This window comes from Thalassophryne amazonica, chromosome 1, assembly GCF_902500255.1.
Source record: "Thalassophryne amazonica chromosome 1, fThaAma1.1, whole genome shotgun sequence".
Taxonomy (NCBI): Eukaryota; Metazoa; Chordata; class Actinopteri; order Batrachoidiformes; family Batrachoididae; genus Thalassophryne; species Thalassophryne amazonica.
In genome coordinates, this window is record NC_047103.1 from 14,386,974 (window position 1) to 14,413,623 (window position 26,650).

General features: G+C 44.0%; 1 protein-coding gene across 2 annotated transcripts in view; it reads right to left on the bottom strand.

Annotated features, from left to right (window-relative positions):
- ctnnd2a (catenin (cadherin-associated protein), delta 2a) overlaps positions 1-26,650 on the bottom strand; it is a 923,305-nt gene that overhangs the window by 577,711 nt on the left and 318,944 nt on the right. The gene's annotated exons all lie outside the window — the stretch shown is intronic.

Consider the following 26,650-nt stretch of genomic DNA (forward strand, 5'->3'; position numbering starts at 1 on the left):
GTCTTCGGCTGTCGACCCTGGTACTGCTGGCAGAAAACAGAAAGATGTGTGAGTGTGAGTCCGCACTCAGTAATTCTCAGTCCAAACACAGTTAGGAGGGAGCACCTCCACCTCCAAACTAGGAACACACTAGCACTGCTCCTGTTACCACTTATCTGGATGGAGTGAGAGGCGAAGACGTCGCTTCTCTCACTGACCGCCAACCCAGCTGAAAGGGCACCACAGGACAACGGCTGCAAACAGATCAGACGTAAGTCACAGTTTAAATTCAGCAGAGAAATTACCTTAGTACTGGTAGTCGATTTCTCGGCGGGGAGGTGGAGTTGCAGTCTGGCTTATATGGTGGTGTAGATGAGTGACAGCTGGAGTAATGAGTGACAGCTGTCACCTCCTCTGGGTCTGGCGCCCTCTCGTGCTTGGAGCCCGCACTCCAAGCAGGGCGCCCTCTGGTGGTAGTGGGCCAGCAGTACCTCCTCTTCAGCGGCCCACACAACAGGACCCCCCCCTTAACGGGCGCCTCCTGGCGCCCGACCAGGCTTGTCCGGGTGTCGTCTGTAGAAATCGGCCAGGAGGGCCGGGTCCAGGATGAAGCTCCTCTTCACCCAGGAGCGTTCCTCAGGTCCATACCCCTCCCAGTCCACCAGATATTGGAACCCCCGGCCCTTACGACGGACGTCCAGGAGCCTGCGGACCATCCAAGCAGGCTCCCCGTCGATGAGCCGGGCAGGAGGCGGCGTAGGGCCAGGTGCACAGAGGGGCAAGGTGTGGTGTGGCTTGATACGGGACACGTGGAAAACAGGGTGGACCCGCAGTGAAGCTGGGAGTCTGAGCTTCACTGCGGCCGGGTTGATGATCTTGAGGATGGGGAACGGGCCGATGTATCTGTCCTTTAATTTGGGTGAGTCCACACAGAGGGGGATGTCCTTTGTTGACAGCCACACCTCCTGCCCGGGCCGGTATGTGGGGGCCGGGGAACGTCGGCGGTCTGCATGGGTTTTGGCCCTCGTCCGGGCCTTTAATAGGGCAGAGCGGGCGGTCCGCCACACCCGGCGGCACCTCCTGAGGTGGGCCTGGACCGAGGGCACACCGACCTCTCCCTCCACCAGCGGGAACAATGGGGGCTGGAACCCCAAACATGCCTCAAAAGGGGAGGCGGGTAGCAGACGAGATTTGGCTGTTATGGGCGTACTCGATCCAGGCCAGATGGTGACTCCAGGCCGCCGGTGTGCGGAGGTGATGCAGCGAGAGGGCCTGTTCCAACTCCTGGTTAGCCCCTCTGCCTGGCCGTTGGTCTGGGGGTGGTACCCGGACGAGAGACTCACGGTGGCCCCCAGCTCCTTACAGAAACTCTTCCACACCTGTGAAGAGAACTGGGGACCACGATCTGAAACGATGTCCGATGGTATCCCATGCAGCCGCATGACGTGGTGGACCAGGAGGTCTGCCGTCTCCTGGGCCGTCGGGAGCTTCGGGAGGGCCACGAAGTGGGCCGCCTTGAGAACCGGTCCACTATCGTGAGAATAATGGTGTTGCCCTGGACGGCGGGAGGCCCGTGATGAAGTCCAGGCCGATGTGAGACCAGGGGCGATGAGGCACTGGCAGGGGTTGGAGGAGTCCCGTCGTCCTCCGATGGTCTGCCTTGCCCCTGGTGCAGATGGTACAGGCCTGGACGTAGTCCCGGACGTCGGTTTCCAGGGACGCCCACCAGAAGCGCTGCTGGACTACTGCCACGGTCCTACGCACTCCGTGATGACAGGAGAGCTTGGACCCGTGACAGAAGTCCAATACGGCAGCTCTTGCCTCTGGTGGGACGTACAGTCTGTTCTTGGGGCCAGTCCCCGGGTCCGGGCTCCTTGTCAGGGCCTCCCGGACGGTCTTCTCCACGTCCCAGGTAAGGGTGGCCACGACAGTGGACTCGGGGATGATGGTCTCGGTGGGGTTCGACAGCCCCGCTTTGGCTTCTTCTTCGTGCACCCGGGACAATGCATCTGGTTTTTGGTTCTTGGTCCCGGGGCGATACGTGATCTGGAAGTCAAAGCGCCCGAAGAACAGAGACCAGCGGGCTTGCCTGGGGTTCAGCCGCTGGCGGTCCGGATGTATTCCAGGTTTCCGATGGTCTGTGAAAACCGTGAAGGGCAACGATGCACCCTCCAGCAGGTGTCTCCACTCTTCAAGAGCCTCCTTCACCGCAAGAAGTTCCGATTGCCGACGTCATAGTTCCGTTCAGCTGGGGTCAACCTGCGGTGAAAAAAGCACAAGGTATGGAGGACTTTATCAGCCTCCACGGCTCTGGGACAGCACGGCTCCTATCCCTGAGTCAGAGGCGTCCACTTCCTACTATGTACTGGCGATCAGGATCAGGCTGCACCAGAACTGGTGCAGTCGAGAACCGGCGTTTCAACTCCTGGAACGCGGCTTGCAACCGAATCCGACCAGGCGAAGTGGGACCTGGTGGAGGTCAGGGCAGTCAGGGGGCTAACTACCTGACTGTAACCTATTAATGAACCTCCTGTAGAAATTTGCAAAGCTAGGAACTGCTGTAGTTTCCTGCTGGCTTATCGGTTAGGGCCAATCTCTCACCGCCGCAACCTTAGCCGATCCGGGCGACGGAGATTGGAGGAGATGATGAACCCAGTAAGGACAAAGAAGTGCGGTGGGAACTCGCACTTCTCGCCCTTCACAACAGCCGGTTCTCCAACAACCGCTGTAGAGACCTGACGTACATGTCGGACATGGGTCTCAGGGTCCGGGGAAAAGATGAGTATATCGTCCAGATAACGAAGACGAACCAATGCAGGAAGTCCCGCAAGACGTCATTTACAAAGCTTGGAACGTCGCGGGGGCGTTAGTGAGGCCGAACGGCATGACCAGTACTCAAATGACCTAAACGGGGGTGTTGAATGCCGTCTTCCAGTCGTCTCCCTTCCGGACCCGAACCAGGTGGTACGCGTTTCTAAGATCCAATTTTGTGAAAATTTGGAGCTCCATGCAGGGGCGGGAACACTGATCCAACAGAGGTAATGGGTATCGGTTGCGAACCGTAGATCTCGTTCAGCCCTCTGTAATCAATGCATGGACGGAGTCCGCGTCTCTTTCTTGCCCACAAAAAAGAAACCAGCACCCATCGGGGAGGTGAGTTCCGGATCAGCCCGGCAGCTAAGGAGGTCCCGGATGTAGTCTCCATTGATTCGCGTTCCGGACGTGAGAGGTTTACAACCTACTGGACGGTGTACTCAGCTGCCCGGGACCAATCGATGGCACAATCATACGGTCGGTGCGGGGGAAGAGTGAGTGCCCAGATCTTTGCTGAAAAACGTCAGCAAGATCGTGGTACTCCTTTGGCACCCCGATAGATTGGGGGGAACTTTGACCCCTCATTAGCCCCTATTGGCCGGAGGAACCGAGGATCCTAAGCACTCCCGGTGGCAGGTTCGCTCCACTGCGTCACAACCCCAGACGGCCAATCAATCCGGGGATTGTGCTTCACCATCCATGGAAAGCCCAAAATCACTCGGAGGTAGAAGGTGTTACATGGAACACTATCTCCTCCCTGTGATTCCAGACACAACCAAAGGTCACTGGTTGTGTCTGATGTGTGATTTAATGGAAGCAGGGTGCCATCTAGTGCCTCGCACCTGCAATGGTGCCGGCAGAGCCACCAGAGGGAAGCCTACTTCCTTACCCATCTGCTGTCCAGCGATTCCCTTCAGACCCTGTGTCTATCAGTGCGGGGCATGAAGGGTTAAATCCCCACAAAGGATTGTTACTGGGATTCGTGCAGATTTGCGGGGTTTTCCCGCGGTGCGTGTTATGAACCACCCTTAGCCCAGTTTTCTAAGGACGGGCGTTGTAGTTGACCGTTTTAGGGCAGTCCTTCTGCATGTGCTCGCAAGAGCCGCAGACAAGCACTCCCCGCGGGCCAGCCTCCTTTGTCTGATTTTTGATCTTAATTTGGCCATGCTCGTGTCCCTAGCCTCCTCAGCAGGGGGAGCCGTCGCCACACGGAGCTCTTGGCAGTGAAGCGTGGGGGACGACGTCACCTTGTCGAACCGGAAGGGGAGGGAGGCTCGTGCCCCGGTCCACGGCCCCCGCGGCCTGCGTCTCCGACGATGCTCATTTAAACGGTTGTTCTAAACGTATAACCAAATCGATCAGCCCTGTCAAATTCCCGCGGGGTCCTCCTTGGCCAGTAGGTGCTCCTTAAGGACCGGGGGACAGTCCATTTACAAAGGCGGCGCGGAGCGCAACGTTATTCCCAGCCGGACCTCGCTGCCGCGATGCGGAAGTCGACTGCATACCGGCTGCGCTACGGCGCCCCTGTCTCATCGACCAGCAGCACGTTCGAAGCGGTCTCGCCTCTGTTGGGATGATCAACACTTGTTTTGAATTCCCGTACGAACCCAGAATAAGACGTTTAGGAAGCCGTGAATTCTGCTCCCAGAGCGCCGTAGCCCATAGCGCAGTGCCTTTCCTCGAAGCAAATTAATAACATAAGCCACCCGGCTAGCGTCTGATGCGTACATGACGGGGCGCTGTGAAAAGATGAGCGAACACTGCATGAGGAAGTCCGCGCACGTCTCGACACAGCCCCCGTACGGTTCCGGAGGGCTTATGTATGCTTCAGGGGACGGTGGGGGGGGTTCGTTGAACGACCAGTGGAACGTCTAATATCGGGCCCAAGGACAGCCAGAGGAGTTGCTGCAGCAGCGCCCTGATCGCGCGCTTCCACCACTGGCGGTGAGAGCCTCCACCCTCCGATTAAGGAGGACACTCTGCTCGGTCACTAATTCTAACCGGGCCTTGAAGGCGGTTAAGATCTGCTGCAGCTCACTCAACCCGCCTCCCGCTGACGCCTGCGCTCCTGGCTCTTCCATTGGCCGTTCAAGCTGGAGTTGACGCCCCTCGGAGTCCATGACGATGGCGGAGAAATCCTGTTGGGAAGGTGTCGTAGCACGGACCCACAACAGGGGGCGCAAATGAACGGACAATAAGTAAGCCAAAAGGTAACAATTTAATGTTGTGATATTACACAACGAAACGTGTCTTAATGTTCACAGTCAATAAACACCAGGTGACGTGTGGGCAGGCTCGAAGATAGAAGACGCCCGACGAGAGAGAAGCCGCGTCCCACACGGCCTCCACCACCAACGGCCTGAAGAACACCGGAGCCGCCAAGTCCCGAGTCCCCAGGTGGCCTCTGTCTTCGGCTGTCGACCCTGGTACTGCTGGCAGAAAACAGAAAGATGATGTGTGAGTGTGAGTCCGCACACTCAGTAATTCTCAGTCCAAACACAGTTAGGAGGGAGCACCTCCACCTCCAAACTAGGAACACACTAGCAGCTCCTGTTACCACTTATCTGGATGGAGTGAGAGGCGAAGACGTCGCTTCTCTCACTGACCGCCAACCCAGCTGAAAGGGCACCACAGGACAACGGCTGCAAACAGATCAGACGTAAGTCACAGTTTAAATTCAGCAGAGAAATTACCTTAGTACTGGTAGTCGATTTCTCGGCGGGGAGGTGGAGTTGCAGTCTGGCTTATATGGTGGTGTAGATGAGTGACAGCTGGAGTAATGAGTGACAGCTGTCACCTCCTCTGGGTCTGGCGCCCTCTCGTGCTTGGAGCCCGCACTCCAAGCAGGGCGCCCTCTGGTGGTAGTGGGCCAGCAGTACCTCCTCTTCAGCGGCCCACACAACAGTCTGACTTTTTTTTCTTATTTCAGTGGGTGTGCACTGGTCTGAGCCTTAGTGTTTATATCTCCATGCACACATTCATTTTAATTTCATTTCATATTGTGGCGAGCTGCGTGACACGAGGAAGATTGAGCCACGGCTTTCGTCTTTTCTGCATTCTGCCTCTATAAGTGCTTTAATTTTGAAACGACAACACACAGACAATGGTGGATGTCATCAAACACACTCCACTTCACACTAATGGTACCATCAACATGACCTAACCAAACTATTGAAATAAATTTGCATATTCAGATGAAGGCGTGGACAGGGAAGAGCTTGGTCCGTCTGGATGTGCGCTTAAGTCCATGTTGATTGGAGCGTACAAAAGGAATGTGCTTGGATCCATGCCTATATGCACACTTTGATACATCTGATTTGACTTATTTGATACATTTGATACACTCAAATTAAAAATGCTTAAGTTTTCAAGTTAAAATTAAAAATGAGACAGATATAATGCCCAGTGCATAGCAGCACAAAGATGGTTGCAGATGATCAGTAAATAATAAAATATTTGTAAAAAGATCATTAAATACAATTTCTTGTATGCTGCAGAACAGCAACCACAAAATGTGTTTTAAAGTTGACATATTTAGCAACTTTTCATTGATTTAAAAGATTTTAGGTGCATTTTGTACTGTATAACACACCATGTCCCAGAAGCATTTTTCTTCTGGCTGAAATGCACTGAAAGCACACCCACAAATGTTTAATCTACGTAATTTCAAAGTTTTCAGTTGGGGGGAAAAAAGCCTTCACGTGGGATTTGTTTCTATGACAGCAGCAAAAAACTAGTTTATAATGTACACAAATTAAAAGGATTCACCCTCAGCAGGAACACAGCATCTATCCAGTTGTTTTTATCTCTATTGTGACAGATTATGAGTAAAAAAATCAACTGTAGACAAAAAACAAAAACAAACTAGAAGCACTCAGAGAGTGCAAACCTCCGCCAAGGCCATGGGGTCACTGACGCCATAACATCTACATGCCATGGAATCATTGAACCTAAAAAAGTCTAACAATGATGTTTGCTCAGTAGTAAAAAAAAGTTTCATCTGCTGTGCCTGGATAGCATGTATCCTTAGCGCTTGGCATCCAGTGGTGTCAAAAGTACACACATTTGTTACTTAAGTAGAAGTACAGATACTGCAGTTTAAAAACACTCTGGTAAAAGTTGAAGTATCAACTTGACCTCTTTACTCAAGTAAAAGTGAAAAAGTATGTACTCCAAAACCTACTTAAAGTATAAAAGTACAAAGTAACCTTTAAAAAAAAAAAAAAAAAAAAAAAAAGTTAGATGCCACTATATGAATTGAAAGCTTAATTTAAAAACTGATTCATTCTACATATGAAAATTACCCCCCAACACCACCTGCACGAAAATGTTTCAATTCTAGAAGCTCTGAAATGCAATCTGGGACTATTCCAGACAATAAACTGCAGTGAGTGCAGCATCCATTTAGTGAAGAAAAAAAAACAACTTTCCTTATTCAGATTCATTCCAGTAGTATTCTGCTCTTACAAGGATGCAGCAGTTTTCTAGTTTGGCAGATAGTTCAGGAGGAAATCACTGAAGAAATTAACACATTGAAAATATGGTTTGACCGAAACAAATTGTCATTAAATAAGACATGGATGAAGTGGAGGTGTAACAGAGTAACACTAGGTGTTCACAGGTAACACTTATTTATGTATGTATGTATTTATTTATGTATGTTCATTGTTAGTTGCTTTTATATTTTCTGTTGTGTTTCTATTCAGGTTCTTTTTGCCTCTTTCTCTAAAATTGTATATAATAGTCATTAGATTATTAATATATAAACAAAAATAAATTTAAGAAATATTACAATTTGAAAACAAATGCACCCGAACGTGATGAGAGCTGCAATTGCTTAATGCTAACTTTTAACATTGAAAATGCCATAGACATGCTAACGCGTTAGCGTCGCTCCCGTTTTGAAGTTATAAAATACATCTATCAACTGTTTCAGAAGACCATAACAGGTCGGTTTAACATAGAAAAGGTAAATAATACTCACAGACGTATGCTCTTTAGGGTTTTAGCGGGGGAAATTTAAGCGAAAAAAAGAAAGAATAAACGAAGCAATAGGTCGAAGCATTGCTTCAATCTGCGAACCACTGCTTGGATTGGTTCACGGTTCAAAGCAAAGCCGTGCTGCAGAAAAGTTGATTACAGGCGCACATGACGTGAAATATATATATATATATATATATATATATATATATATATAATATATATATATATATATATATATATAAACATTAAACTGAAGCCAAGAGTAACGAGGCTGTTTGTTTTAAAAAATGTAAGGAATAGAAAGTACAGATACTTGTGTGAAAATGTAATGAGTAGAAGTCAGAAGTAGGCAGAAAAATAAGTAAAGGAGTAAAGTATAGATACCTAAAAAGTGTACTTAAGTACAGTAACGAAGTATTTGTACTTCGTTACTTGACACCTCTGTTGGCATCACAGTTTATTGCAACTTGCACCTTTCCCAGAAGCTACTGTCATCTGAGCACTGATATTGATATTGCATGTGCTTATAGGCAAAAACAAATAAGAGACAAAATTCAATTTATTATTTAACTCAACTGCAAATATAACATTTATGAAACACTTCTCTAAACAAGGCCATAGGGTCACTGACCCTAAAGAGATCCCCTCCTTGGCACAGTGATCTATTTCTTTTTGTCTCTTTCTCTAAAATTGTATATAATAATCATTAGATTATTAATATATAAACAAAAATAAATGTAAGAAATATTACAATTTGAAAACAAATGCACCCGAACGTGATGACAGCTGCAATTGCTTAATGCTAACTTTTAACATTAAAAATGCTATAGACATGCTAACGCGTTAGCATCGGGATCTGGATCGTGATCCGGATCACCACTAAAATTTAATCACTTGTTCCTCTTGTCATTTCCAACCACTCCACAAAATTTCATCAAAATCCATTCAAAACCTTTTGAGTTATCCTGCTGGCAGACAGACAAACAAACAAACGCAACCGAAAACACAACCTCCTTGGCGGAGGTAAAAACATTGCTGTAGTGACATGTAAGCGTCTTTCTGAAAAGGATTTTCAACTTAAAAGCACTCCAAGTGGTCACACAACAAAAGCAGACTGCTCTGGGAAAAAAAAAAAATCTTATTTATTTTCTGGAGTTAACAGCATGTGGACACAGACATAACGTGATGTTACACAATCTGTCCCCGTTAAGTGTTTTGTGCATGCAGTAATGATGTCAGAGCATTGACGACAGACATTGTCTGCTTACATGGCAAACACTACAAAAACTTCCACATGAGCTGACTGAAATGCACGCGCTGCAAACACAGACTGCTAGCGTGCATATAGATGTTTTATGTGCATGTTCCACACAAAAACACATGGCAACGTCTTTGTTTGAGTGCAGCGGTATGTAGGACTTACAAAGGAGGAAGCTGCAGAGTTGAAATATTCCTGGTCGCTGCTGCGCGGCAGAGACTTTTTGTCTTTTTCTGTAGGAATAGGGGGTTTTGTTGCAGCTGTCAGCAGTATTAGAAGTCATTTCAGTCAGCATTTGACCAGACAACTGTCTTCCAGCTCCACTGTTGAACTGTCATTCAGCTGTCATTTCAACAAAAGTTTGTCCTCGGCCTTGTAGCGTGCACAATAGACTGCTTTCTGAATCATCTATCAGAGAGCTCCACAGAAGGACGTGTGCATGCATATAGAAACCTGCACAGCTGAGCACACAGCCGCATCAACAAAAACACATTTTGCTTCTTATGTTCAATATTTCAGTTCATTGTTTGTGTGCGAATGTGTATCTTGTGGGCAATATTGTGTTTGTGTTGTTTTTATTCTTTTCATTCATATCATCATTACAGCCACTTGTGAAACAAAAGGCAATTTCAAAAGAATTTCATAAACAGGGATACATACACACACACACACACACACACACACACACACACAGCATGCCCACATTCCAAGCAGAGCATAAAAGCCGACTCTTCTGCTTTGATTGACAGATTACCGATATGGTGTCACACTGTCATGCTGATGATGATGAAGCACGACGATGTTGTTATGACAACCACCAGTGGGTAGATTTGTATCCACACAGCAGACAGATTAGAAATGATTGCGCAGTTCCCAAAGCAGCTCCGCGCCAAAAAAGTGCAATGCTTTAGCTAAAACTTACCGACATTTTTCTCAGATGAAACAATTAATTACATCACATAGCAGCTCAGAGGAGTTTTAGGCACCAGTTTAAAGGGCTCATGCTGCAGGAACTGTTGCAAGAACTTTGCAGCAAAGAAGCCACTTGCCTCTTCTTTGCTCCAAGGAAATAAGAACTGCTTCATGTGGGAATATATTACAATATTTTCCTGAGTATAAGTCTCTGTGGACTGTAACTTGCACCTTTTTTTCTATATGTGGGACTCTGTGACAGCATTTCCCTGGGGGCGCATTTAACAATGCACAGCAACTCAGTGTAGCACATCCAGTCCACAGTGTAGCCTGTGCTGTTACTGTGCTGGCCAAAATATGTTATTTAATGCAGTTTGAACAAAAGAAATAGTCAGACGGACATGGATTGATGGTCCATGGCAACATGGAGAAGCAAATATTGGATTTGTGCAGGCAGCCCTCAGCTTGTGATGTGTAACATAAGGGCTGTTAAATTCCAATAACAAGCAAGATAAAAATATGTTGGACAACATACTGGATGTTATTTGATGCATTTTGGACAAAGGAAATTGTCAAATGGACACAAATTGTTGTCCCATAAATTGGAAACACTGCAATGGAAATGTGAGTCCATTTGATTTGATTAATTATTTTTGTTAGCTTTTTAATTTGGGGTTTTTGTGCATTATTGTAGTGTACGTTTATCCATTCGATTTATTCTTTGATTACTGGAGTTTATTTTGTTTAGTGCTCTGATTCCTACATAAGTTCTGTTATATCGTTGTTGTTGTTGTTGTTATTATTCTTCAACCTCATGGCAGCCTGAGGGAAGACGATGAATTAGATTCAGTTTCATAGTGCACATGCTGCTCCCTGCAACAGAATTATAGCATTTGTCACAGCATTACTAAATGATATGAACTCGCTTTGTCAGTCAGTATGTTGTCTTTATTTGCAAATTGTGCCTTGGACAAATCGAACACACTTGATGATCAGACGTGACTGCAGCTGATGAAATGTGGAATGCAGCTGCAGAATCTGCCAGTGAGTTAAGAGATGATATATCACATGATGCATCTCCATAAACCTTGATGCTGTTATCCGTGATTGGTGCAGCATGTGTCACTGCTGAACGTTGCTTTGTTGGCAGTTGGTGAAGTATCTTGATGTAACTCTGTGTACTGTGTTGGGAGTCTGGACTGCTGAAAGGACAGTACACTTTCGTTCTGCACACTGGTCCAAATGCAGTTTCCAGTTTCCACATTAAATCAAACCTAATGTGTGATGTCTTTTTATTTATTTATTTATTTATTTAGGCAGCTCCTGGTCACCAAGTATAGGTTGTCACTGGCCTGAATATACATAATAATAATTAGTATTATTGTTATGATTATTAACATGTGATTTTCCAGTATAAAAGTAAAAAAAAAAACAAAAAACAAAACACTTTATACTCTGGAAAATGGGGTCGTTTCATGGTTTAGTTTTCTTTGCAAGTTTAACACCTCAACTGTACACAGATGCAGTTCAGATGGTTCAGACCAGAAAGCTTTAGTCTACATGAAGCAAAAATATAGTTTTAAAAAAATGAGAATAATCACAGCAGCGTTGGGGTGTTACTGCTCTAAAACCTGCTTTTGACAGGTTTAACTGGGTTTTTGTCCATGACGCCTCTAAAAATGTCCCAAACCTGAGTCAACATAGCAAAACTTTCCCAGGAATTCCAGGCTTTCCATGTTTTCTCTGTCATTTATAGGAGGCGCTGTTATGGTAACATGGTGTGTGTTCATGATGATCGATAAGAAACAGTAAATGCACTTGCTAATATTAGCTGCTGTTGATACTAATTGGGAATGATGCAAACCACAACAGTTACCGGTAATGAATTTTTATTACATTTATGTGTTGGTCATGTTCAGCTTTAAAACAAATAACCCCCCCTAACCCCTGCTGAATTCCATAATGCTGAATATTTTTTCATTGCCAATTTGCAGGTTTTTTTCTACTCTGACATTTTTTCTGAGGGTGCAGCATGTAATTGACACAGAAAAGTTTAATTTTATGCAAATGCAAATTGAGACATGTATGATCCAAGCAATGAAAATACATTTCTTCCTAAAAATTGTAATCCGTAAAATAACACTGATTGAATATTCATCAGTGAAAGCTTGCACACCTTCTTACTTCCTATTTAGAGTATGATGCAGTTCAAATAGCTTGTATTTGTTGTGTGGCTGGGGGGGCCTGGCTGCCTTTTGTTTCTGTTTTCTGTCCTGTCTTTTGTTTTTCCTTCCAGGTGGCTTGCATTTGGGACTGAGTGGCTGTGTAGCTGAGTTTATCAGGACCTCACCCTGATCACCTGAGGCTGATCACCTGCGGCTCGTCAGGACTCACAGCTGTGGTGCATCTACAATGGATTGGAACATGGTGGCATTTAAGACTGGAGTACACAGTGTGTATTTGCCAGAGACTTGACCTTGTGACCAGACGGGTGAGATCGTCGTCTCGGGAGCCATCTCATCATCAGTGGATGCAGAGAACGTCCAGGTTTGATGCATGGTCTGTGAAAGAGGAGAGGGTGAGGTCTCACGCTCGTCAGCACACTTCCTGAGGTACGTTAGATTTTGTGACTAACATTTATACAGTCAGTAAATGTGGTGTCCCTCACACCTTATTATATTGAGCTGTATGTTGGTCGTTTAAATCAGCTTCCACTGCAGTGGAGTTTTGTGAACAGGGTGTTCTATGCCTGCAGGGTGGGAAGCTGATTTGCAATTAAGCCAGGAAGTGTTTGCTGTTTGTACACCTTTGAGCGGTCTCTCTGTGTGTTGAGTGTGGACTCACATAATGATTCCTTCTTTCACAGACTCGGTTTGTCGCGGCCACCTGGGGGGTGTCGGCGGGGTCCTTGGGTCCGAATTGGTTCTGGCTCCGGACCGTTGGCGCTGCTGGGAGCTCACCGCAAAAACCACCACGCCAGACCGTGCACTTTTATATTTTTTCACAGCACTGTTATGTTCATTAAACTCTGTTATCCTTTGTACCGTGCTCTGCTTATTTTATACTGGGTCCTTCAAACGCTGGTCGGTTCTCCGGGCTGCGTCCGACACATAACAGTATTCATCCTTTAGTTTATTAAAATAATGACAGAAACGTCTCATTATTTGTTCCAACAAGCTTTATGCCATGTTGTTTCTGCTTAAATGGCCACTTGGTCATGTATACTTCAGCGCAAGTTGCAATTATTGAATTCCATTCCAGGTTAATCAGTAGGTTTATTGCTTAATGAGTGAGCCTATTAAATAGATGGACTGGGCTGCAATGAGCAGCTTCCTTTTTTTGTTTGGCTTCAGTGGTATTTCAACCCTGAAGAACAACAACAAACACTCAGAAAGCAGATCTTCTTATATATTATCTAGGATTTCTTATTCAACATCACCAGGATCAGGAGGGCTTGTGATTGAGCTGCAGTGGTCTTCACAGACCTCTGATTTTTAAATTATATGCTCTTATCATATTTGCTGGATGCTTGCAAATCATTGACCCTGAAATGGACTGCATTTATATAGCGCTTTTCCATCTGCATCAGACGCTCAAAGTGCTTTACAATTATGCCTCACATTTACTCATTCACACAGACACACTCACACACCAATGTCAGGGTGCTGCCATCCAAGGTGCTCACGACACACCGGGAGAAACGAGGGGATTATGGACCTTGCTCAAGGGCCCTTAGTGATTTCATGGTCTGGCTGTGTTTTGAACCAAGGATCCTGTGGTCTGAAGTCCAACACTTAACCACTATATCATAATTTCCCCCTTATAGTCAATTTCCAGATTTGAATCCAAGATTCGGAGAAAGGGCCTGTCTCCATATAGCATTTCTTTTTTCTGTTATCAATTGATAACAGCATCAGTTATCAATTGCTCTAAATACGAATGGAGCATATGCCATCACATGTGGCTGCCTCGGAAAAAACACTGTGCTGGATGTCTTTTGAACGCTCCTCTGTTTTTCTGTAGCCATTGCAAATGATTTAACTTGGAAAATCTGAGAACTTTTCCGAGCAGCTAATATGTCAAACAAATTCTTACAATCAAGGCACCAAAACCTCTGATGCCAGGTTCCTGCTGAGGGCGAGTGCTTTTTATCCTTATAGTTAGGGCATGTCTTGGAGTTCTACAACTGCTTTCTCTCTTTCTGCACTGCTGCTTGTTAGCATTGACTGACAGTGACATTTTGTGATGGTCTTTCTGTTACATTAGCCAGCATTAGCATGAGCAACTTCCTCTTTGCTCCTCTTAAATGACTTTCCAGGTGGAGTAGAATCCATGATGAGTGTTTTTAGGCTGACTGGATCTGACAAAATATTGAAGCCAACTTTCTCCTTGTTAAATACAAAGATGAAAGTGATGTTTAGTTGTGAATGTTGGCTGTGTGCTAACAAATACCCAGGCTAACGCTAGTAACTGCACAGGCAGCCAAGTACAACACATCTGGAAAGTATTCACTTTTTCCACATTTTGTCATGTTACAGCCTTATTCCAAAATGCACTGTACTCAGATTATTCTCATATCCAGATGTATAATTTCTGAACTACTCCTCCACAGTCATATAATAAAAGGTAGCCATAGCTTCATATATTATATATATATATATATATATATATATATATATATATATACTCAACAAAAATATAAATGCAACACTTTTGGTTTTGCTCCCATTTTGTATGAGATGAACTCAAAGATCTAAAACTTTTTCCACATACACAATATCACCATTTCCCTCAAATACTGTTCACAAACCAGTCTAAATCTGTGATAGTGAGCACATCTCCTTTGCTGAGATAATCCATCCCACCTCACAGGTGTGCCATATCAAGATGCTGATTAGACACCATGATTAGTGCACAGGTGTGCCTTAGACTGCCCACAATAAAAGGCCACTCTGAAAGGTGCAGTTTTATCACACAGCACAATGCCACAGATGTCGCAAGATTTGAGGGAGCGTGCAATTGGCATGCTGACAGCAGGAATGTCAACCAGAGCTGTTGCTCGTGTATTGAATGTTCATTTCTCTACCATAAGCCGTCTCCAAAGGCGTTTCAGAGAATTTGGCAGTACATCCAACCAGCCTCACAACCGCAGACCACGTGTAACCACACCAGCCCAGGACCTCCACATCCAGCATGTTCACCTCCAAGATCGTCTGAGACCAGCCACTTGGACAGCTGCTGAAACAATCGGTTTGCATAACCAAAGAATTTCTGCACAAACTGTCAGAAACCGTCTCAGGGAAGCTCATCTGCATGCTCGTTGTCCTCATCGGGGTCTCGACCTGACTCCAGTTCATCGTTGTAACCGACTTGAATGGGAAAATACTCACATTCGCTGGCGTTTGGCACGTTGGAGAGGTGCTCTCTTCACGGATAAATCCTGGTTCACACAGTTCAGGACAGATGGCAGACAGCGTGTGTGGCGTTGTGTGGGTGAGCAGTTTTCTGATGTCAATGTTGTGGATCGAGTGGCCCATGGTGGCGGTGGGGTTATGGTATGGGCAGGCATCTGTTATGGACGAAGAACACAGGTGCATTTTATTGATGGCATTTTGAATGCACAGAGATACCGTGACGAGATCCTGAGGCCCATTGTTGTGCCATACATCCAAGAACTTCACCTCATGTTGCAGCAGGATAATGCACGGCCCCATGTTGCAAGGATCTGTACACAATTCTTGGAAGCTGAAAATGTCCCAGTTCTTGCATGGCCGGCATACTCACCGGACATGTCACCCATTGAGCATGTTTGGGATGCTCTGGACTGGCGTATACGACAGCGTGTACCAGTTCCTGCCAATATCCAGCAACTTCGCACAGCCATTGAAGAGGAGTGGACCAACATTCCACAGGCCACAATTGACAACCTGATCAACTCTATGCGAAGGAGATGTGTTGCACTGCATGAGGCAAATGGTGGTCACACCAGATACTGACTGGTATCCCCCCCCCAAACAAAACTGCACCTTTCAGAGTGGCCTTTTATTGTGGACAGTCTAAGGCACACCTGTGCACTAATCATGGTGTCTAATCAGCATCTTGGTATGGCACACCTGTGAGGTGGGATGGATTATCTCAGCAAAGGAGAAGTGCTCACTATCACAGATTTAGACTGGTTTGTGAACAATATTTGAGGGAAATGGTGATATTGTGTATGTGGAAAAAGTTTTAGATCTTTGAGTTCATCTCATACAAAATGGGAGCAAAACCAAAAGTGTTGCGTTTATATTTTTGTTGAGTGAACACAGTTGTATGTAAAGGTTTGGGCACCCCTGATGATTTTCATGATTTTCCTTTATAAATCATTGGTTGGATCAGCAATTTAAGTTAAATATATCATATAGCAGACAAGCACAGTGAGTGAAATGAAGTTTATAGGATTTACAGAAAGTGTGCAATAATTCTTTAAACAAAACTAGGCAGGTGCATAAATTTGGGCACCCCAACAGAAAAAAAAAGAAAACATCAATATTTAGTAGATCCTCCTTTTGCAGAAATAATGGTCTCTAAACGCTTCCTATAGCTTTCAATGAGAGTCTGGATTCTGGTTGAAGGTATTTTGGACCATTCTTCTTTACAAAACCTCTCCAGTTCAGTCAGGTTTGTTGGATTCCCAGCATGGACAGCACACTTAAAATCACACCACAGATTTTCAATAATATTCAGATCTGGGGACTGAGATGGCCATTCCAGAACGTTGTGCTTGTTCCTCTGCATGAATGCCTTAATAGAGTTTGAGCAGTGTTTAGGGTCGTTGTCTTGTTGAAAGATCCAGCCCTGGTACAACTTCAACTTTGTCACTGATTCATGAACATTGTTCTCAAGAATCTGCTGATATTGACTGGAATCCATGTGACCCTCAACTTTAACAAGATTCCCAGTACCTGCACTGGCCACACAGCCATACAGCATGATCGAACCACCTCCAAATTTTACTGTAGGTTGCAAGTGTTTTTCTTGGAATGCTGTGTTCTTCTTCAGCTATGCATAGTGCTCCTTGTTATGTCCAAATAACTCAATTTTAGTTTCATCAGTCCACAGCACCTTATTCCAAAATGAAGCTGGCTTGTCCAGATGTGCTTTAGCATACCTCAAGTGACTGTTTGTGGCGTGTACGCAGAAAATGCTTCCTCTGCATTACAGCATCGTACAGCATCTCCTTGCTGAACGATGCACAGAGACACTATCTGCAGCGAGATCATGTTGTAGGTCTTTGGAGCAGGTCTGTGGGTTGACTGTGACTGTTCTCACCATCCTTCGCTTCAGCTTATCTGATATTTTTCTTGGCCTGCCACTTCAGGCCTTAACTAGTACTGTGCCTGTGGTCTTCCATTTCCTCACTATGTTCCTCACAGTGGAAACTGACAGCTGAAATCTCTGAGATAGCTTTTTGTATCCTTCCCCTAAACCATGATGTTGAACAATCTTTGTTTCAGGTCATTTGAGAGTTGTTTAGAGGCTCCCATGTTGCCACTAATTAGTAGAGATGCAAAGAGGACAAACATTTGCAAATGGACACCTTAAATACCCTTTCTCATACCCTCAAGCATCACAATCCTTGGTGCTGTCCAACAGTTTTGCCATTTCCAAGGTTGGAGCTCTGGACAGCAGAAGGTATTTTCTTTTGATCCTAAACAGTAGCAATATTTTACTGTGATGCCTGGAGGACTAATCCTTCTGCCAACCCTCAAAGACATGTTTCTTCCAGTGGCGGGTGTAGCCTACGCCAACACCTGGCTGTGGCAGATAGATGGTTACTTTTAGGGCATAAGGATGGACCATAAATCTGGCTGAGTGGTCGCCGCGTGGGATTGGAAGCAGTTCCATGAGGCGGGGATGTGCTACAAAAAACAGGGTCCAAACAGCCAAACCAATCGTTTCCTTTCTCACCAATTTGTCTCCTTTTGTGTGCTCTGTCGACCTCCAGTCCCTTGTCTTTGTCGTCTTTTTCCCTTTTTTATTTCCTCATTCTCACTATCTCAGCTCTCTTTTGAATTCTCCAAGTCTCTGGACATTTCCATTCAAAACAAATTAATTGCAGGATTGGATTCACATTCATCTTGTGAATGCAAACAGGATGATGAGTTAAATTAATGTGAACTAGTTTAGTCTCTTATTCCATTTAATCAGCACATTTGGACCAAACATTAACACAATTTTAATTCTAAACATTTTCTGATTTTAATTTATTTTGAAATTGCACAACAAATGTTAGAAAAAATGTATAAAATATATTGTTTTGCAAAACTTGAATTCCTTATTTTTAAAGTCCTTTAAAAAAGGGAGTCAGGATTTACATGATGTAAATGATAGTTTTCCTGAGCTGCTCCTGTTTTTGCTTGGTGTCACCACAGTGAATCCAACATGGGTCCGTATGTTAATTTTGGCACAGGTTTTATGCCGGAGGCGATTCCTGACACAACTCCAGATGCACATGGAAAATGCGGCACGGATGGCCTATTTGAGAGATAAGCGTACAAACCGCTTGCACCACTGTGCTGCCCTCAAACGAAATGAAAAACTGGGACAGGGTGGGTTCATTGTTCTGTTAGTGGGCCAGGTAAACCTGACTGTTCCCCAAACAAATACTATTCCTCTGCTGTGGAAAAGGCGAGGCACGGACTGTGTAAAATGCAGTAAGTGAATGATTACGTTGATAAATGATTGTGCTTGTTCCCTCAAAGTTACAAAATACCAGCTATAATCTTGTACACCTTGAAATTAAAAGGTCATACAATGAGGAGAAACCACTTAATGACATGTTGTACGTTATTTAATGTACCGGTTAGCAACACAACACCAAAGTATTCATAATTGTAAGTCTAATGCTTTAGTCTGCATTTCTCACTGTTTCTCGGGATGTGATGTACATTTTAGGAAAAGCAGAAACATCTCGATGGCTGAAACGAGTGAAACGAATGCTGCTACATCCGATAACGAAGCTTCTGAGTGTTCATTCAAAAGTGATGGCTTTGATTTATCAGATATGGCTGGGAACATCACCTACAGAGGCATAAAGCTGATCAGCCACAGCATGAAGTTATGGGAAAGAGTAGTAGAAGCTAGGCTTAGAAAACAGGTGAAGATCTGTGAGCAGCAATATGGTTTCATGCCGAGAAAGAGCACTACAGATGCAATGTTTGCTCTGAGAATACTGTTGGAAAAGTACAGAGAAGGACAGAAAGAGTTACATTGTGTGTTTGTGGACTTAGAAAAAGCTTATGATAGGGTGCCAAGAGAAGAGTTGTGGCATTGTATGAGGAAGTCTGGAGTGGCAGAGAAGTATGTTAGGGTAGTGCAGGACATGTACAAGAATAGTGTGACAGTGGTGAGATGCGCAGTCGGAATGACAGACTCATTCAAGGTGGAGGTGGGATTACACCAAGGATCAGCTCTGAGTCCTTTCTTGTTTGCAGTGGTGATGGACAGGTTGACAGATGAGATCAGACAGGAGTCCCCATGGACTATGATGTTTGCAGATGACATTGTGATCTGTAGTGAGAGTAGAGAGCAAGTTGAGTCTAGGCTGGAGAAGTGGAGATATGCTTTGGCGAGAAGGGGAATGAAAGTCAGTAGAAGCAAGACTGAGTACATGTGTGTGAATGAGAGGGAGCCCAGTGGAATAGTGCAGTTACAAGGAGTAGACGTGGTTAAAGTAGATGAGTTTAAATATTTGGGGTCACCTGTTCAAAGTAATGGAGATTGTGGTAGAGAGGTGAAGAAGAGAGTGCAGGCAGGGTGGAGTGGGTGGAGAAAGGTGGCAGGAGTGATTTGTGACCGAAGAATATCAGCAAGAGTGAAGGGGAAAGTTTACAAAACAGTAGTGAGACCAGCTATGTTGTATGGTTTAGAGACAGTGGCACTAAAAAAAAGACAGGCGGCAGAGCTGGAGGTGGCAGAGCTGAAGATGTTGAGATTCTCTTTGGGAGTGACAAGAATGGACAAGATTAGGAATGAACATATCAGAGGGACAGCTCAGGTGGGATGGTTTGGAGACAAAGTCAGAGAGGCGAGATTGAGATGGTTTGGACATGTGCAGAGGAGGGGCCCAGGGTATATAGGGAGAAGGATGCTGAGGATGGAGCCACCAGGCAGGAGGAGAAGAGGGAGCCCAAAGAGGAGGTTCATGGATGTGCTGAGAGAGGACATGCAGGTGGTTGGTGTGACAGAGGAAGATACAGAGGACAGGGTGAGAAGGAAACGATTGATCTGCTGTGGCGACCCCTAACGGGAACAGCCGAAAGACAAAGAAGAAGAAGGCTGGGAACATCACCCTGACATCTGGCAACAAATTTGATGACGATGATGTTGAGGGAGCTGCAGCAGGGGCTGCTGAAATACTGCCCGGCTGTTTGGAGCCAGAGGTCCAGCAGTGAGCCGCTGTCGCTGACATGTAGGATGTCGCTGTCTGGTGAGAAATACAAAACGGTGAGAATCATTGATAATTCATTTGGTATAACTCTACTATACTTAGGCCTATACTAACAGCAGATACAGATAAGGACAAAATTATTAGCCCCCTGTGAAAGATAATGTTTTAATTTCATTTAAGGTCTTCCAAAATTTCCCAAGTGATTTTTTTGTTATCATTTTATTTTTATTTTGTAAACACAGCAAGAAAATTTCAACACATTTCTTAAGTTTTATTTTGGATGCTTACAACTGTTTTACTGAGTATACAGAAACAATATTTTGTCAAGAGCTAAAAACCTTGAGGATCAAAATTTATATATTTTTTATATTGCATGTTTATTGGAAGATAATACTCAGTTCTGTCTTGATTTTACAAGCTGTGGCAATAACGGTGCCAGTCGGAACCTTTTTGATGGCATGGACTTGGACATTGTTCTCTGGCTGGCGATAACATGTGATCCATGCATGATGACTTCTTTGATGGTGTGGATTTTACATGCTTAATCTTGGAAATGAATGAATGAATGAATGGATTTATTCGGCACACAAACAAATCCGAAAGAACAGAAACATACCAATAATATGAATGTTATATAAACAAGCCTGTGAGTCCGAAAGGGTGTGGGCAGAACCAAAGCTTATCAACGCCCACCCCTGCTAGAATGAGTCCAACAATTATAACAGTCATAACAACATATACACAAATTCACAACACACTACATATCAACACAGACATACACTTCAATATTCAATTACATTTCAATTCATGTATAAGTATGTTATGTATAAAGTGCCAAATCACAGCAAACGTGGCCCAACTCACTCCATATTAACCCTGCCGACTCCGAGAGCAAGCACTAGGCAACTGTGGTGAGGAAAAACTCCCTCTTAGGAAGAAACCTCAAGCAGACCAGGCTCTAGGGGGTGACCCACTGCTTGGGCCGTGCATATATACCTGTATACGTACGTACATACATACACACACATTATATACATATATACACTTATACACACACATATACACACTCACATATATACGAGGTCTGTCCATAAAGTATAGGTCCTTTTTATTTTTTTCAAAAACTATATGGATTTCATTCATATGTTTTTATGTCAGACGTGCTTGAACCCTCGTGCGCATGTGTGAGTTTTTCCACGCCTGTCGGTGACGTCATTCGCCTGTGAGCACTCCTTGTGGGAGGAGTCGTCCAGCCCCTCGTTGGAATTCCTTTGTCTGAGAAGTTGCTGAGAGACTGGCGCTTTGTTTGATCAAAATTTTTTCTAAACCTGTGAGACACATCGAAGTGGACATGGTTCGAAAAATTAAGCTGGTTTTCAGTGAAAATTTTAACGGCTGATGAGAGATTTTGAGGTGACACTGTCGCTTTAAGGACTTCCCACAGTGCGAGACGTCGCACAGCGCTCTCAGGCGGCGTCATCAGCCTGTTTCAAGCTGAAAACCTCCACATTTCAGGCTCTATTGATCCAGGACGTCGTGAGAGAACAGAGAAGTTTCAGAAGAAGTCGGTTTCAGCATTTTATCCGGATATTCCACTGTTAAAGGAGATTTTTTTAATGAAAGACGTGCAGACGGGTCCGCGCATCGGCTCGCAGCCGCCGCGACGCTCCGCCACAGGAAAAACACCTCTGTTGGAAGCCTTAAGGACAAGTTGGAACATGTCCAGCTGTTAAACAATTTCTCATATACTCAGTCCACTGAAAGCCATCAAAAGCCGCCTGGATTTTACAAATTGTTATCAACACGGAGGTGTTTTTCCTGTGCCGCCGCACCGTGCCGGCTGCATCCCGACGCGCGGACCCATCCGCACGTCTTTCATTAAAAAAAATCTCCTTTAACAGTGGAATATCCGGATAAAATGCTGAAACCGACTTCTTCTGAAACTTCTCTGTTCTCTCATGACGTCCTGGATCAATAGAGCCTGAAATGTGGAGGTTTTCAGCTTGAAACAGGCTGATGACTCTGCCTGAGAGCGCTGAGCGATGTCTCGCACCGTGGGAAGTCCTTAAAGCGACAGTGTCACCTCAAAATCTCTCATCAGCAGTTAAAATTTTCACTGAAAACCAGCTTAATTTTTCAAACCATGTCCACTTCGATGTGTCTCACAGGTTTAGAAAAAATTTTGATCAAACAAAGCGCCAGTCTCTCAGCAACTTCTCAGACAAAGGAATTCCGACAAGGGGCTGGACGACTCCTCCCACAAGGAGTGCTCACAGGCGAATGACGTCACCGACAGGCGTGGAAAAACTCACGCATGCGCACGAGGGTTCATGCATGTCTGACGTAAAAACATATGAATGAAATCCATATAGTTTTTGAAAAAAATAAAAAGGACCTATACTTTATGGACAGCCCTCGTACCTATATACATACCCACTAACACATAAATAAATATACAATACATATATATACACATACATACATTTATACCTACACATACATATACATACCCCTACACATATACACATATATATACACGCACACATATACATACATACACACACACACATGTATACATATATACACATACATACTACATATATGCATGTACATATATACACACACATATACACGTACATATACATACATATTGACTGATTGATCATTTATTTTGAGTTTTACAAAATAAGCATTTCTTTGACATCTACATTTACCCACATTGGGTTGAAAAGAACAGGAGATACAAACATACACGCATACATACCCGCGCACTTAACCCGAAAAGGGGTGGGATGAAGACGAACTTATTTAATCCCACCCCCAAATACCCATACGTTATTATGACTACCGAGTGTGACCAATATTCCTTTTTTATTACTATGTAATTGATATCATATATTAGTGATGAGTATCTATAATAATAATAATAATAATGATGATAAAAACAATTCCCACCATAATAGACAGTAATAATGACAATAATTATTGTCAATCAAAAAATTTTTTTGTTTTTTTTTTATTTCTATTATTATTATTATTACTACCATTTTTTTTATTGCTATTGATATTGCTGGTGTCATTCCTTAAGCCATTTTCATATGTCAATAAATTCCCCACAGTTACTCAGAAAATGACTATTTAAAAGGACTATTCTTGTGTGTGTCGATGGTAATTCTCTCTCTCTCTCTCTCTCTCTCTCTCTCTCTCTCTCTCTCTCTCTCTATATATATATATATACACATCATACATGCGAACATACATACACAAAATACACACATACATCACCTATACACACATGTATACACATAATACATATACATATATACAATTATGCTACATTCATTTTATTTTATTAATTTAATTACCTTAACTTTTTTATTAATTTATCATTATCATTATTATTATTTCCCTTTTTTTTCCCCCTTCCCCTCCTTCCCCATTTGTCATGTGTGTGGTGCATTAAAAGATGCAAAGTATTTTGTAAACCTGCTGCCAGAGAGGGGTCAATCTATGGGAAAGAGTAGTAGTAGTAATCAATCTACAAGTGGGTGAGTGCCCTGTTCAGGTTTTTCCTTTTGTATTTTGTTCTCCTCAGTGGAGTTGGTCAGCTTTGCTATTTTTATTTTACTCTGAGAGAGTCTGTTGGATTTTGGATCTCATTGTGTGTGGAGTCTGTTGTCTACTGGATCCACCGTAAGCATGTACACGGAATTCTAAGCTGTTCACACAGATGTTTGTCTTAGATTTTTTTCAGTTACATCAGTGGCAACACTCATAAGTGTGCACAAAGCTGAGCCTCTAGCAGACTATTTTAACAGGCTGTGTTCATGACTAATGGACGTGCACACACATTAAGTCCTCTCACAGTGGAGAGCGGCTGATATGATATGATTTCAACCATATAAGAAGCAAGTTCTGAACAGACCCTTGACGGTCAAGATTTATTGGTATTGGTTGGTAAGGTTAGACCTTACTTGTGTGAAGCACCATGAGGTAACTTTGTTGTGATTTGGCGCTATATAAATGAAGATAAAATAATAAAAGACCCAAAGGCCCATGGTACCAGTGCTTATTCCTGGAATCCATACGGATGAGAAGGTACAACTCTTCCTGTACAAGACACCAGCAAAGTGCATGTTACTTTGTGCTCTAAAGCCAGTACCCATTTATAGCTGGGTGGACAATGCAGATGAGGTTTCTTGTCCAAAGACACAGATACTGGTGTGACTGGAAAACAAACAAGTCAAGTCAAGCCTGGGAGCAAGCACTTGTCTCATACATCCACCGCACTACCAAACCACCTCAGGGCCATGATTGCAACCACCCAGGCAGACAAATCCGTCCATCCCCACCTCCCACATCTCCACTGGAGTCCTTAATACTGAGGCACCAACATGCTGTATCATAAACACACATACGTAAACAAACCAGATGTCTAAAATGTCATAACTGATGCTCCTTCATCATGCAAGAGATACTCATTATGTGTTTGACACAAAGTTCCAAGAAAAAAAAAAAATCATCCAAACAGACCTGGTACCAAGGGAATCTTTTTGCCTTACATCACTGGTCAGCTTACAAGTCTCACAATCATACATGCACAAGGACCCTCGAGACTTGATCTTTCTTCCTGCAAAGACACAGAAGTATCATTGGGGGCAATTACGGCTGTTCGTGTCAAAAGCACAGAAAATGACAGATAACACACGTGTTCAAATAGCTGTCAGGTGTCCTATTAGAAAACCTCCAGGGAAAGATCACCTTCCACAGCCTGTGTTAATAACTAGCTCATTTCTGCCCCACGTCTCTCCCTCTTTTCAGTTTTCTCAACACTTTTTTTTCTTTGCCTTTTTTAAAATCAGTTTTTTTTTTTGGTGTCAGTTTCTGTCTCTGTTTGTCTCTCTGGCACAGATCGGCTGCTTCTTATCTATTCTCACCACTATCTGGTGTCGGTGGAAGATAAGCATACATTTGCATGTTTAATGAACCAAATACCCCCCGATTTCCCTCATGAGGAAGTCACATATATGCACATATGTGTATGCACATATGTGCATGCATGCGAGCACACACACAAGCTGTTGCCTGCCTGCTGGCCTTTAGGCCTCAGTCTCCTTGGTGTTGACATGGAGTCGCCAGCTGCTGGACTCCTACAGGAATAAACAGCTACCCTCCTTCACATCTACGGCTCAGCAGATCACAGAACCGCAGAAGAAAATGTGATGAAATATTGCAAAAGGCAAACACATTTCAATGTATCGTTGACAGAAAGCCATCAAATTCCATGAGAAGGTAGAAAGTAAGTCGAGATGAGATTACAGATGAAGACAGATACCCGGAGAAGTCACGATGTAAACACCATCAAAAAACTGTATTTGACAAAATAAGAAGATGCACACTCAATACTCTCCTGCAAAATTTAACATTTTATTTCAATGACAGAAAATCTCATCTCCAAAAACATCTTGTAAAATCGGGGAGCACTCACACCCACTCACCTTTGCCAACATCCAACAGTTCTCTGCAGAAACTTTCCTTTAATCTCTTACTCTTTGAATTGTCAGAGGATTTCTTAGATCCTGTTAGGTGACCTTTGACAGTCTGATTGCGTACCTTTCTTGTTGATCGCCGACCTTTCATTCTGGATTTTAACCTTTGATTGTGATCACCTATCATTGATCCTAACCACTGAAATTTGATCCTGATTTCTGATTATGAGCATTGATCGTGCTTTTTTGACCTGTGATTCTGATCATTCTTATTTGATCCAGATTGCTGCACGATGATCCTAATTTGTGTTCCTGCTCAATATTTATTTATTTAAGCAGGTCCCATGGAGATAAAGATCTCTTTTACAAGGGAGACCTGGACAAACACAGATTCATTCATCCACTCATCTATGATCCCGATTGCTGATCTTAGTGATCGTCTGTCTGTTTTGTTTTGATTCTGCAATTCGGATCACAGAAATGACAATCCTGCGGTGAATCCTGAACTTCAGTTCTGATCACTGAACCAATCGGGAGTCTCAATTACAGGATCAAAAGAATCAAGATCAGAAATCAAAGATTCAACGAAGCACAGAGATGTATTCCAGTAGAATGGCAGAATAACAGTGCACGTTATTGTATTTGCCACCGTAATTTGCTCTGTGCAGCGAAGCAAGAGGGCGGGAGCGGCACAGGAGGTTATGGTCCCACCGCTGGGCCATGCAGAACTATGGACTTGCATCATAAAAATTCATTATGAATTTCTGGTTGATTTTGGCCATG